Below are 14,207 nucleotides of genomic sequence, written 5' to 3'. Positions count from 1 at the left end.
TATTGATTTCGGTATAATAGATGTTTAAGTGAGAAAATTTAGTGTATTGTGGTATATGAAACATATATATGTAAATCTATATCTATAGGTGTATATTAAATTATAATTAATAACTAGTTCAATTTAATCACAAAATGACACCTAAGTAAAAATCTTTTTATTATATATATATATATATATATATATATATATATATATATATATATATATATATATATATATATATATATATATATATATATATATATATATATATATAATGGCCATTTACTATTCATAAGTCAGTAGGGGTATTTTCGTGTTTTGATTTAAATCATTTCATATAACTTACCAATGTACATATATTGTATTTTAATTTATAAGACTACTGCCTATGGCACCATTTTCCGCCGTTATATGATCGTCACCCGTAGTTAATAGTATAATGTCACTGGCACGAGCAATCGTTACCCGCATTCATCATGTAATTTCTTCGAGCTTTTTTAGGATTTAGAAATTAGGATTTAGATTTGGTTTTTAACACTAACGGTTTTGAGTTTAGGGTTTAGAGTTTTGAATTTAGGGCCTTATGTAGCTGATTTCTTTTTTTTCACCTTAACAATGTTTTTAAAATAATTTTGAGGATACTGTAATGTTATATTACATAACTTAATATGCATAACTCTTAAATTGTGTAAGTCAAACACTATTTTTATTGGTCAAAATGATATCGAAATGTACATTTTTATTTTTCATATGTCATCTTTTAATTGGTCTATTGCATTTTGGCTTTTTTGATGTGCCTTCTTTAAAAAATTTATTTATTCTGTAAATTTTAAAAAAACATTGTCATATTTTATTTATTTTTTAATCTTATTTTTTTTACGATTATAATTTTAAAATTGCATTATCATTATTTGAGTTTGTATATACTACTCTAAAGTATAGAGACAATTTGAAATTGAAAATAAAAAATTTTGCGCTTCTGAGTCGTTGCCATTTTTCACCGTTGCCAAAATCTGACGTTGGGGACGGTAGAATCTTCCACTCCGCTCCGCCGTACCGGTGTCGTCAGTCATCGTCGGGCTTTAGCCTCACTTCCACGACATTGAATAATTGCTTCTTTTTCTTTATTTTTTCTATCAATTTTTTTGTTTTTGTTTTTTTGTTGCTGTAATTTCTATGTCGTTGTTGCAGGAGACAATGAAAGATGGGGAAGACAATTGATAATACGGAGTATAACTTAGGTTTAAGTTGGGCCAAAAGATTGGGCCAAAAAATTTGGATTAATTTTCTTAATATAGTAGGTCAAAATCATTTTCAAGTTGCACCAAAATTATTTCAATATTTTGTTATGTAAATAATAAATAAAATGATATTAAATGAATTAAATAGTAATAATTAAAAAATGAATTAGACCGTGAACAATTTCTCCTGTTTTGACTTCAGTGTTAAATCTGAGACACCGAGTTCGGTGTCACGACTCCTTGTGCTCTAATACTCGTTTATATTCATTTTTTTTAGCATACATCTATTTAAAGGGAAGTGATATGTACACAACTCAAAATTGTTATGTACACAACCTTTATGCTTTACAGTGTTGTATCACATGAAGAAATAGATAAAAACATGAAGGAATAGATAAAATGACAAAATTACTCTCATGTGCAGGTCACATGACTAAATTTTAATGGAAATAGTTAATGCTAATTAGTGTCAAGGTCACCCGTGAAATGTATTGATATATGAAGGTCATCTACGTCCAAAAAAGAGAAAAATGTCATCTACGTTGTTTGTTACAAAGTTTGAGGACCAACGGTGCAATTTTGTCTTTAAATTATCTACCAATGAGTATTTCGGGTAAATATCTACTAGCTAGATTTTGTGATGATTGAATCCCTAATAACAATACTTTAAATATTGTCTTTCAGTTTTAACAAACACAAACATTTCCTAAAATATTGTAATCTTCTACATAGTTCAAGAGTTGCACACTTTAAAAGAAATGTTGTTTTAGATCTTCAAATGCTACATTTATTTTGGAAAACGTTGAATAGTAATCATTGTTGTCTAAATATTGCAGTTTAGTCACTGTGTAAATATGACACATGATGAAATACATGATACTACATAAATAGCAATAAATTTGTATATGGATCCTAAATTGCTTTCTATTTATTGTAGTACCCACAAAAAGATTGGATGTCAACGTACATTGTCAATATTTCCACTACTTTTATTGTTTTGGTCTGCTCAAAATACAACAACCTAGCTTCTCACGTTTAGCATATTTAAACGGATTATTCTATAATTATTTTCGATATTTTTTTAAACAACTCAAGAAAAATATTCATTTGAATCCATAAATTAAGTTGACATTTAAGGGACCAATGAGAGCGCGACATGTGACGCGAATATCACATTTGATTGGAAAAAAAATTAAATTTTTTTTGAATTTATTTTATTTTTCAAATTTTTTTTTTAAATTTTTTTTACAATCAAATGTGATTTACCTGCACAATCACATGTGATTGAATTGTACAATCACATGTGATTGAACTTGACATGCATAATCATATGTGATTTTAAAAAAAAATGGAAAAACAAAAGTTCGAAAAAATATTTTTTTTTAATCACATATGATTTTCGCTCCACATGTCGCGCTCTCATTGAAACAAATTAATAGATGCAAGAGATTACAACTATATATTGTTAGTGAAATTTATATTTCAAACTTTGTGTACTAAACTATCTTTTGACGATTATCAAATATACTAATGTATAAAACGCCATTTTTATTTAGTTGTATACAAAAACACAAAATTATGTATAAAACGCCATTCTTAATCTTTATACAAAGTAATAAAAAATGTATAATAAAATAAAAAAGGAATGGCTGTAGGTTGGTGAAGCGGCCAGTTTGTTAGAAGTGGACGCACTGGCATTGCTGTTGTGAAGGGGCTTTGTGTATCTCTAACGGTTTCAACGTCCGTCTCAAGCAACTGTAATTTATATTTATATTTTTCCTAATTATTATCTCCGTTTTAAATCTCCACCGTCCCTCTTAACATTCCTACCAATCCTCCCCTGTTCCGCGAAACACACGATCCCTATCCCGCCTTCCTCTTTTATATACCTCTTCCCTCTTCTTACATCAGCAACCTTCATTTTCCTCTTTCCACCATTTGCAGGTATGAATGAAATCATGAAAGAAATTAAATAATTCATATATTTTGCAATAAATTCTGCTTGATGAATATGCTTAATGATTCCTGTACATTATTGATAATTTCATTTTCATTGTTTGATTCAAACTAGTGTTTAATCTAAATTAATATTATGATTCTGATACATATTGTTTGTGTATTTGATATATAGATAAATAAATAAATTATCACTCCGTGTTTAAAGGAAATGGAGAAGAAGGAATTGAGTTCATCAACGGTGACTGACGGCGGTAACGGAAGTGATAATAATTTATCTGCAAACTTATTTGAATCTCCAGGTGCATCGTCTCAAAACGACAACAAAACCGATGAATTATTAGATCATTTCGATTTCAGTTCTGGTGAACTATACAATCCTGTTTATTATTCTTCATCGATTTTCCCGCCAAAATTCATTCCGCAATCACAGCTGTCATTTTCTTCACCTTCTGACTGTTCATTCGATGACGATGCGTTTAACGCTAATTCAACTGCAACTGAGAACAGGCTAAGTCAAGCTAGCTTCATCCTCGAGTATCAGCAGCTGTACAATAGCTACACGATGTGTCTCGCGAGCTTACAGGATTCAGTCAGAGATGTTGACGCATTACGTCATGAGAATGAAACCTTACGTATCGCTAATAACGATTTGATTCAGAGATTGAAGGTGTTTTCTCACGCTACGAGGCAAAACTGCGCCGTTTCGTCTGTGCGTTCGTCTCCGTCTCTGTCATCCAATTTAATCGGAGATTTTAACCGTCTCGGAGTCGGATCTCCATTTTCCGAAAGTAATTCGTCAGTTGAAAAAGTTCCGAGTGTAAGTCCGACGAGCGTCATTGAACCTAATCAATTTGTTAGGAACAATAGTGAGCGAGTTACGATGCCGAAAAGCATTTCGGTTCGTTCTAAAGGTTATCTGAAATCGGTCCCTGCTCAAGCTCAACGACCGATTCGCCAGCCGACTCCATTAAGTCAGGTGAGTAACTATATGAATCTATAAACAATTCCAGAATTAATTCACTTGTCTGATGTTAATATTCGAATATAGATTGCCTAAACTCTTCGCAGTTCGTATTGATTTTGATATTATGATTTAATTCATTCATGTTAGGTAGATCTTAATTAGTAAGTTAAGTTCTGATAGTTGTGGTTTGATATAGCAACGAGTGCGAATTCCTGGAGAGAAGAAAGCAGGGGATGGATTGGAGTTGGAGGTGTACAATCAAGGAATGTCGAAAACTGAGCTGTGCAACAAATGGCAGGAGACTGGAGCGTGTCCTTATGCAGATAATTGTCACTTTGCTCATGGAATAAGTGAGTTGCGACCGGTGATAAGGCACCCTCGCTACAAAACAGAGGTGTGTCGTATGGTACTTGCAGGTGATATCTGTCCTTATGGTCATCGATGTCACTTTCGTCATTCCCTTACTGATGAAGAGATGCTTATGGCTGTGAATCCACGCTGATTATGTAAAATTACGAATAAGGCTGAAGTTATGTATATGGAAGCTGCAGTTTCGATCTTTTAATTTCATGGAAACTAAAATAAGTATGTAGAGTAATTAAGTATATACCTTAGAATTGAAGGTTATTAATTGATTATACCATGTTAAGATAATATAATTCCTTATTCGAGATCGAGAAAAGTTCTTAGTAATCGTATTTCGATCCTAATAAATCGGAAATTAAGCTGGTTCAAGTTGTTTAAGCTTTGCTAAGGTAATGTATGGTTAAGTGAATATCATTGTTTATTATATTATCGAAGGCGTTTTTTTTTTTTTCTTTCGAAAAATGTTTGAACCTTGTGAGTTTTGATTGATGTGTTTGCTTGGAGTCATGATACTGTGATAGAATTTTGAACACTTGATTACAGGCCTTTTTTACTCTGTTCTGATGCTGCTTATTGAATATTGATCAATGAAATCTTTTGTCTTCGAAGGGGCGAAAAATCATAAATATAAAGTATATATGTTAAGTACTCGATTTTAGGGGGGTAAAATGGGCACCCCCTTTAAGTATCTTCAGTCCCTGCCTATTGTTTTGTGGCACAAATCTTTCTTTATCATCTTGGTTCTGCCTTTAGGTGTAACATGAGACCTTACAACAGATGAATTTTCAAATGGTCACTTGCTTTACATTTTACTTAAACTGACTCGCAACAAAATGATAATGACAATGATGAAAGGAGACCGAGAAAAGCGGACAAGCGTTTGAATCATGCACTTAAGAGCAATCATAATCCTCAAATAGTTTTGAAAGTTGCATTGCAATGAAGGTTATACTGTGAAACTAAATATAAAACCCGTGATCGATTGAAGTGATACCAAAAATCAAAGCTTGTGTACATTACAGGATTGTTTGGATCAAACCACTAGCAACAATTGTATCAAATGATGAAATGAAAAGTACTGTTTTCCCACATTTCTCACATACCACCATTTCACTTCCTGAGCCAGATTAGCCAAATATCAACCTATGCTGTTTAAATTATATTAGCTATATACCCACCCACACAAATGTTGGAGTGGTGCTGTATGATACGCGAAGATGAGAGTGTTTGTATGTCCTAATAATATGCGGTATCGATAATAGTATGTCTTTTATATATTAGCATTTTTATATACAGTACAATATATAAGATAAAAAAGATAGTATAAAAATTTTAACTATTAATTGGATATTGTAGATAAAACACTTGAAAAATTAGGATTTAGGATGAACATGAGTACGTCTCAATCGATAGTTGATTTGTTGTTTGCATGTTGTCGCTTTTATTCCTTTGTTGTATATTGTCAGAAAAATAAGGTTGATAATCCTTTGCACCCACTTTCACCTTTTAACGCATCCTTTCATAATCTTAACATTGCATATATGTTGTTGAGTGATTAGATCATGTTGGACCTACTTACAATTTGTGATCCAATCCAAAAAAATATACGTTAATTAGGTGGTCATGTTGATATCTTATTCTACAACTAAGCTAGCTAGCTTCCGTTACTCCTTTTTGTAGCCGATTTGTATAGGTTGGTGCCTTGTTTCCTAAGTTCCAAATTGGTTTTCTTGGTGGATATACAACCTAGCTTAAAAGTATTTTTCACAATAGATGCTGTAATTGGTAGAAATTTAGATAGAACACGACTTTTATAAGGACCATATAAAAGTTAATCAAACTTCTTGTTGAATGAAAAACTAATCAAAGGTCTTAAATTATAGTTCTAGAAATGTTATTATTTTTAAAGCAAATGGCCCGAAAAGATAACTTAAGTTACCTAATTTGACAATAAAAATAACCTCTAATTTACTTAAGCCCGGAAAGGATTACAATTTTTAATTTGGCACGGAAAAGGACTACATTTTGAAAAAGTGTGAAATTGGGATTAGTTAGTCAAAAATACACGGTTGATCCCTGAAGTATCTTAAAAAAATTGCACCAAAAGTCCTTTTTATCATCTTCACTAACATTTTTATTAAAAAATTAAACTCAACAGTAGGAGCAGGTAGGAGTTCATGGTTTCTTCAAGATCAAATCACAAAACTCGAATTATAGACTTTCAGGCTGTTCATAAATCATGAAAAACGATCAAAATAATAGTCTAAATGCCTGACAATCACTTCTAAGGCCTGAAAACATCTGAAAGATCCGAATCGAATTTAAACCCCTTTTAAAAATGAATTTTCAAATTTAAAACTGATATTAGTAAACGGTCGAGATATGATTTGAAACTTCGTATACACGTTCACAAGATGATTTCCAACATTTCTGAACTTCTATGATTTCCAACATTTCTGATTAGAATTGATCTGGAGATCTCTGGGACCAAAACAATTTCATATCTTAAAAACCGGCATAAAACCTTCGATTCTGATAAAAAAAAAAAAAAAAACGAGTTGTAAACGTTATATAATGATTTGATCAGGTTCGTTTTGTGATTGTTAAGCAAAAGCACCCATTAATTTGTTGATTCAACTTGAAAAACACAGATTTGAATATACACACTTGAAACACCACTGTTGACCACCCATCATCGCCATCAACTCCATTGAGCTCAAAAACACCAAGAACAAGCTCCTTTGTACCACTTTGTAAAGAAGAAGCATATTACCATGAAAAATCAGGCGGGTGGTGGCCGGTGGTGGTGGAAATGAAGATGATAAAGAGGACTTTTTGTGCAACTTTTTAAAAAACTTTAAGGACTAATCGTGTATTTTTAACTAACGATCGTTAGTCCATTTGACAATGATTACCGCAAACTCACACTTTTTCAAATCGTAGTCCTTTTTTGTGCCAAAATAAAAATCGCCATCTTTTTCGGGCTTAAGCAGATTGGGGGGTTATAGGTTAACTTTTCGGGTCATTTGCTCTTATTTTTATACTTTTGGGTATTCGAATATTAGATATTAGATATCTCAGACTATATAATTTATAGTCTTTTTTTATTCAAAAGAAGTTGTACTGTCATATATATACCTATACCTATACATATACCTATGTATTTACTCCTAGAAGTAGGTTCACTATTCTTTATTTTAGAATAAAGAGGGTTTTTTTATATAATAGTTGAAGAACAAGTATTTTTACTCTGATTTTACTATCATGTAGAGATATGTAAAGAGGATTTTATCTATGAGAGTTGAAGAAGTATTTTTACTTTCTTAATATAGAAATATACGTTTACATCTTAGTATTTTTACTTTCTTAATATAGAAATATACGTTTACATCTTACTTCATCATACCGTCCTTTTATTGTTGAAGCACGTTGTATTCCTCCATGTATTGGAATGTTGTACATTTAGTAACTTGGGTTGTGATAAATATTTGTTGGGATTTTCTAACTTATGCCCAATAGCATGAGATAAGAATCATTTATTAACACAAAACCTTCCATGAATAACATATTTTGTAATTAATATGATTACATATATGGAAATTAAAGAGTTCATTAAATGCATATTATATTATATTTAGAAAATTTTAAGTGTGATTAATGATTCTTATGTTATGTCCTTAAGGCATAAGTTAGTCATTCCCATATTTGTTTTTTGTTAATGTATTTTTGTCTGTTAATTGTTTCCACTAGTCTCTATTAGAATTAGAATTAAACCTTATACATACTAAAATCCATGGGTTTCTTGATCGTATCTTCTCAGCAAAAACGACAACAGTTCCTACGCCTTTTCACACCTGATTTTTCATTTTTCCCCCCCAACTATTACCAACTTACAAAAAATACACCAGACTTCAGGGGGTTAAAACGTAAATTCCCTAAATTAAAATAAAAACTCCACCCAAACCCTTCGAGCCCGTATCTTCCTCCTCGCTCTGAGTTAAATTCCACCAACCACTCCGTTAAACTCTAAATATTTTTACGAACAAAACGAAACTAACTACGCTCGAAACGGACACTTTTTAAAAAAAACTAAGCACAACGACAGTCCGTATCTTCTCGCTCACCGCGAGTTAAATTTTCCCGACAGCACCATCAGATTCGAAATAATTTTGCGAACAAAACGATACTAACTACGTTCGAAACTGACACTTCTTAAAAAATGCTAAACACAACGACAACCCGTATCTTCCTGCTCGCCGCGAGTTAAATATTTTCTCCAACACCGTCAGACTCGAAATAATTTTATCAACAAAAGGAAACTAAGTACGTTTGAACCGAACAGATTTTAAAAAACACTAAAGACGACAACACCAACAACGACGCATAACACATGGGTCGTTTTCCCTTCTGTAAATAAAACTGCATTAAATATGAATACGCCGGCCGAAAACCCCCGCCGCATCGCGCGGTCCGGACCGGACTAGTTTATACTATAATTGATAGTGATATCTTTTATGTAAGATGATTAGTCTTGTTTGAAAATTTAGTACACATTGTGTTATCCATCATCCTTTTAGCCGGTAATATACAAATGTATATGCATTTATTTAATTTAGAATAGTATTATATATATAGTTAATAATTATTCTCTCTAACATTCAAAGTTTTTCTTTATCAACTTTAATCACATATTTTTATCTTATTTAATAAAAATTATATAAATAAAAACCGCGTTTAAAACTCAATCCATTAATACAAATGTAATCAAATATGTATATAAAACAAAGATATTTACAGTTAAAGTTGACAAAGAAAGACTTTAAAATGTGAACACTTATAGTAAGACAGGTGAAGTAATAATATATGCATATTTTACATGCCTAATTTATGCATATAAAGTTAGTAATCATGATTAAAATATTATTTTCATTCTAATAATACGCCATCCGTTCAACGTATGCAATTTCGTAAAATAATTCATTTAAGGAATATAAACCGTTCACCTTAAACGTCAGAAGCTATATAGATAGCGATCGTGCTAAAATTCGTATACGTAGCGTACACATAAGCCCTTAGGTGTCATTCAACATATAAACCTCGTGTGACGTGGTAGTGTGCGTCATCCATTCAAGATGCCACATAAGCCCCATATTCCCAATACTCAAGGATTGACTAGTCAACTCCAAGTTATAAGAGTTGACTGGCCAATCAAAACATAACACGTGTTATATGGAGGTCAAGCTTTAGTCCTCGCCTATAAATATGACACTAGAGCCTACATTATAACAACGATTGAAATCCGTTAGAGCTTATATACTTTCTCTATCTAAAAACATTTATTTCTCTCTAAATCTGAGCAAGACAACCAATCTTGACTCAAATCTCATTTATATCCGATATTTGTAGTGACCCGAACTTTTCCATGTTTATATATATTAAATGAAATTGATATTTACATGATTAAGTGTTTCCAACATGTTAAGCAATCAAACTTATTAAGACTTGATTAATTGGAATAGGTTTCATATAGACAAATGACCACCCAAGTTGACCGGTGATTCACGAACATTAAAACTTGTAAAAACTATACGATGACATATATATGGTTATATATATAGTTAACATGATTTTATTATAAGTATGTATCTCATTAGGTATTTTAACAATGAGTTATATACATAAAAATGAGACTATTAAATTAAGAAACTCGGAAACGATATATATAACGATTATCGTTATAACGTCTTACTAGGTACATATGAATCATATTAAGATATTGATACACTTGGTTAATTATGTTAAATGATAAGTAAATATAACATTAAGTGTATTAACAATGAACTACATATGTAAAAATAAGACTACTAACTTAATGATTTTGAAACGAGACATATATGTAACGATTATCGTTGTAACGACATTTAATGTATATAGATCATATTAAGAGATATTCCTACATCATAATATCATGATAATATAATAATTTAAAATCTCATTTGATATTATAAACATTGGGTTAACAACATTTAACAAGATCGTTAACCTAAAGGTTTCAAAACAACATTTACATGTAACGACTAACGATGACTTAACGACTCAGTTAAAATGTATATACATGTAGTGTTTTAATATGTATTCATACACTTTTGAAAGACTTCAAGACACTTATCAAAATACTTCTACTTAACAAAAATGCTTACAATTTCATCCTCATTCAGTTTCATCAACAAATCTACTCGTATGCACCCGTATTCGTACTCGTACAATACACAACTTTTAGATGTATGTACTATTGGTATATACACTCCAATGATCAGCTCTTAGCAGCCCATGTGAGTCACCTAACACATGTGGGAACCATCATTTGGCAACTAGCATGAAATATCTCATAAAATTACAAAAATATGAGTAATCATTCATGACTTATTTACATGAAAACAAAATTACATATCCTTTATATCTAATCCATACACCAACGACCAAAAACACCTACAAACACTTTCATTCTTCAATTTTCTTCATCTAATTGATCTCTCTCAAGTTATATCTTCAAGTTCTAAGTGTTCTTCATAAATTCCAAAAGTTCTAGTTTCATAAAATCAAGAATACTTCCAAGATTGCAAGTTTACTTCCAAGTTTTCTAAATCCATTCCAAGTAATCATCCAAGATCAAAAAACCTTTGTTACTTACAGTAGGTTATCTTTCTAATACAAGGTAATAATCATATTCAAACTTTAATTCAATTTCTATAACTATAACAATCTTATTTCGACTGGAGATCTTACTTGAAATTGTTTTCGTGTCATGATTCTGCTTCAAGAACTTTCAAGCCATCCAAGGATCCTTTGAAGCTAGATCCATTTTTCTCATTTCCAGTAGGTTTATCCAAGGAACTTGAGGTAGTAATGATGTTCATAGCATCATTCGATTCATACATAAAAAAGCTGTCTTATTCAACTTTATAAACTTGTAATCACTAGAACATAGTTTAGTTAATTCTAAACTTGTTCGCAAATAAAGTTAATCCTTCTAACTATACTTTTAAAATCAACTAAACACATGTTCTATATCTATATGATATGCTAACTTAATGATTTAAAACCCGGAAACACGATAAACACCATAAAACTGGATATACGCCGTCGTAGTAAAACTGGGGGCTGTTTTGGTTGGGATAATTAAAAGCTAAGAAGAACTTTGATTAAAAAGCTATACTTCTGGAAAAATGATTTTTCTTATGAACATGAAACTATATCCAAAAATCATGGTTAAACTCAAAGTGAAAGTATGTTTTTCAAAATGGTCATCAAGATGTCGTTCTTTCGACGGAAATGACTACCTCTTTCAAAAACAACTTGTAACTTGTATTTCCGACTATAAACTTATACTTTTTCTATTTAGATTCATAAAGTTAAGTTCAATACGAAACCGTGGCCACTGGAATCACTCAAAACGGATTAGAAACGAAGAAATGGCGAGTAAAACAAGATTGATAAAAACTACTCATTTTACCTACGTGAAAGTTAGTAATAAATCTATTCCAACCATAACCTAATCAACTTATATTGTATATTATGTAATCTTGAGATACCATAGACACGTATACAATGTTTCGACCTATCATGTCGACCCATCTATATATATATTGCGGAACAACCATAGACACTCTATATGTGAATGTTGGAGTTAGCTATACAGGGTTGAGGTTGATTCCAAAATATATATATAGTTTGAGTTGTGATCAATACTGAGATACATATACACTGGGTCGTGGATTGATTCAAGATAATATTTATCGATTTATTTCTGTACATCTAACTGTGGACAACTAGTTGTAGGTTACTAACGAGGACAGCTGACTTAATAAAATTAAAACATCAAAATGTATTAAAAGTGTTATAAATATATTTTGAACATACTTTGATATATATGTATATATTGTTATAGGTTCGTGAATCAACCAGTGGCCAAGTCTTACTTTCCGACGAAGTAAAAAATCTGTGAAAGTGAGTTATAGTCCCACTTTTAAAATCTAATATTTTTGGGATGAGAATACATGCAGGTTTTATAAATGATTTACAAAATAGACACAAGTACGTGAAACTATATTCTATGGTTGAATTATCGAAATCGAATATGCCCCTTTTTATTAAGTCTGGTAATCTAAGAATTAGGGAACAGACACCCTAATTGACGCGAATCCTAAAGATAGATCTATTGGGCCTAACAAACTCCATCCAAAGTACCGGATGCTTTAGTACTTCTAAATTTATAACATATCCGAAGGGTGTCCCGGAATGATGGGGATATTCTTATATATGCATCTTGTTAATATCGGTTACCAGGTGTTCACCATATGAATGAATTTTATCTCTATCTATGGAATGTATATTGAAATATGAAATCTTGTGGTCTATTATTATGATTTGATAATATATAGGTTAAACCTATAACTCACTAACATTTTTGTTGACGTTTTAAGCATGTTTATTCTCAGGTGATTATTAAGAGCTTCCGCTGTTGTATACTAAAATAAGGACAAGATTTGGAGTCCATGCTTGTATGATATTATGTAAAAACTGCATTCAAGAAACTTATTTTTGATGTAATATATTCTTATTGTAAGCCATTATGTAATGGTCGTGTGTAAACGGTATATTTTAGATTATCATTATTTGATAATCTACGTAATGCTTTTTAAACCTTTATAGATAAAATAAAGGTTATGGTTGTTTTAAAAATGAATGCAGTCTTTGAAAAACGTCTCATATAGAGGTCAAAACCTCGCGACGAAAACAATTAATATGAAACGTTTATAATCAATATGAACGGGACATTTCAATATTCATCGTTAACAGTAAATCACTCTTGTTAAGTCGTTCACCATCAACGTGAGTAAATGCACTCGTACATCTTCTTTATCCCGAATACGTACGATCATATTCCAAACCTACCGTACATTAGGCACTTCTAATCTCATTTTACTATTATTATCATCATTAAATAACTCTTATCTACTAAATCTCGTGAGGCATGGTGTCGTTTTTTGGGTGTACAAATACTCTTTCTTGCCTGGAAGTGGTTCGGACATCCATCGTTGCTTTTTGTGTTATGCGACTTTTGCTTGTACTTGGCATTTTGTGTTCATATATGCCGTTTTAGTTTTTTTTAAAACGTTGATGTGAATTTTGATTTTTAAATTGTCGTTTTGAGTTCACATTTTGTCGTTTTAACTTTTTATAATATCTTGTGTTATGTTCTTTTTAAAAAAACATTGACCTATGCTCCTCGGTCAGGGCCGGCCGGCACGTAGATCTGGATTCATCCATATACCTGACTCGATATCGTTGTTTCTAACGATCTATTCCATTTAGAATAATTAATTTGAAATAAGTTCATTTAAAATAATTAATTTGGAACATTTAATAAAGTATTAATGCATAATAGAATTAAAAAGGAAGAAAAACATTGTATAAGTATAAACTTTAAGAATATCATTTTAAATGTTAGAGATGAGGAGAGAAATTTTGGTTTAAAACCATTTAAAGTTTTTGACATTTGATTGGATGAAGAGGATGTTGAACCCATAATTCGAAAGGCATGAGGTATTTCGGTAGCCGAGATCAGCCGTAAGGATTGTTTGTTTAGAAATAAGCTCAAATATATTAAAAACACGTTAAGAAACTGGAGC

The 14,207-nt window shown here is 31.3% G+C and overlaps 1 pseudogene; it reads left to right on the top strand.

Annotated features, from left to right (window-relative positions):
* Window positions 1–3,393: 3,393 nt before the first annotated feature.
* On the top strand, window positions 3,394–4,651 carry LOC139861103 (zinc finger CCCH domain-containing protein 14-like; annotated as a pseudogene).
* Window positions 4,652–14,207: the final 9,556 nt, after the last annotated feature.

Source organism: Rutidosis leptorrhynchoides, chromosome 8 (genome assembly GCF_046630445.1).
Source record: "Rutidosis leptorrhynchoides isolate AG116_Rl617_1_P2 chromosome 8, CSIRO_AGI_Rlap_v1, whole genome shotgun sequence".
NCBI classification, from domain to species: Eukaryota; Viridiplantae; Streptophyta; class Magnoliopsida; order Asterales; family Asteraceae; genus Rutidosis; species Rutidosis leptorrhynchoides.
The sequence above is the reverse complement of the archived record's forward strand: the minus strand, read 5'-3'. Positions and strand labels throughout refer to the sequence as shown.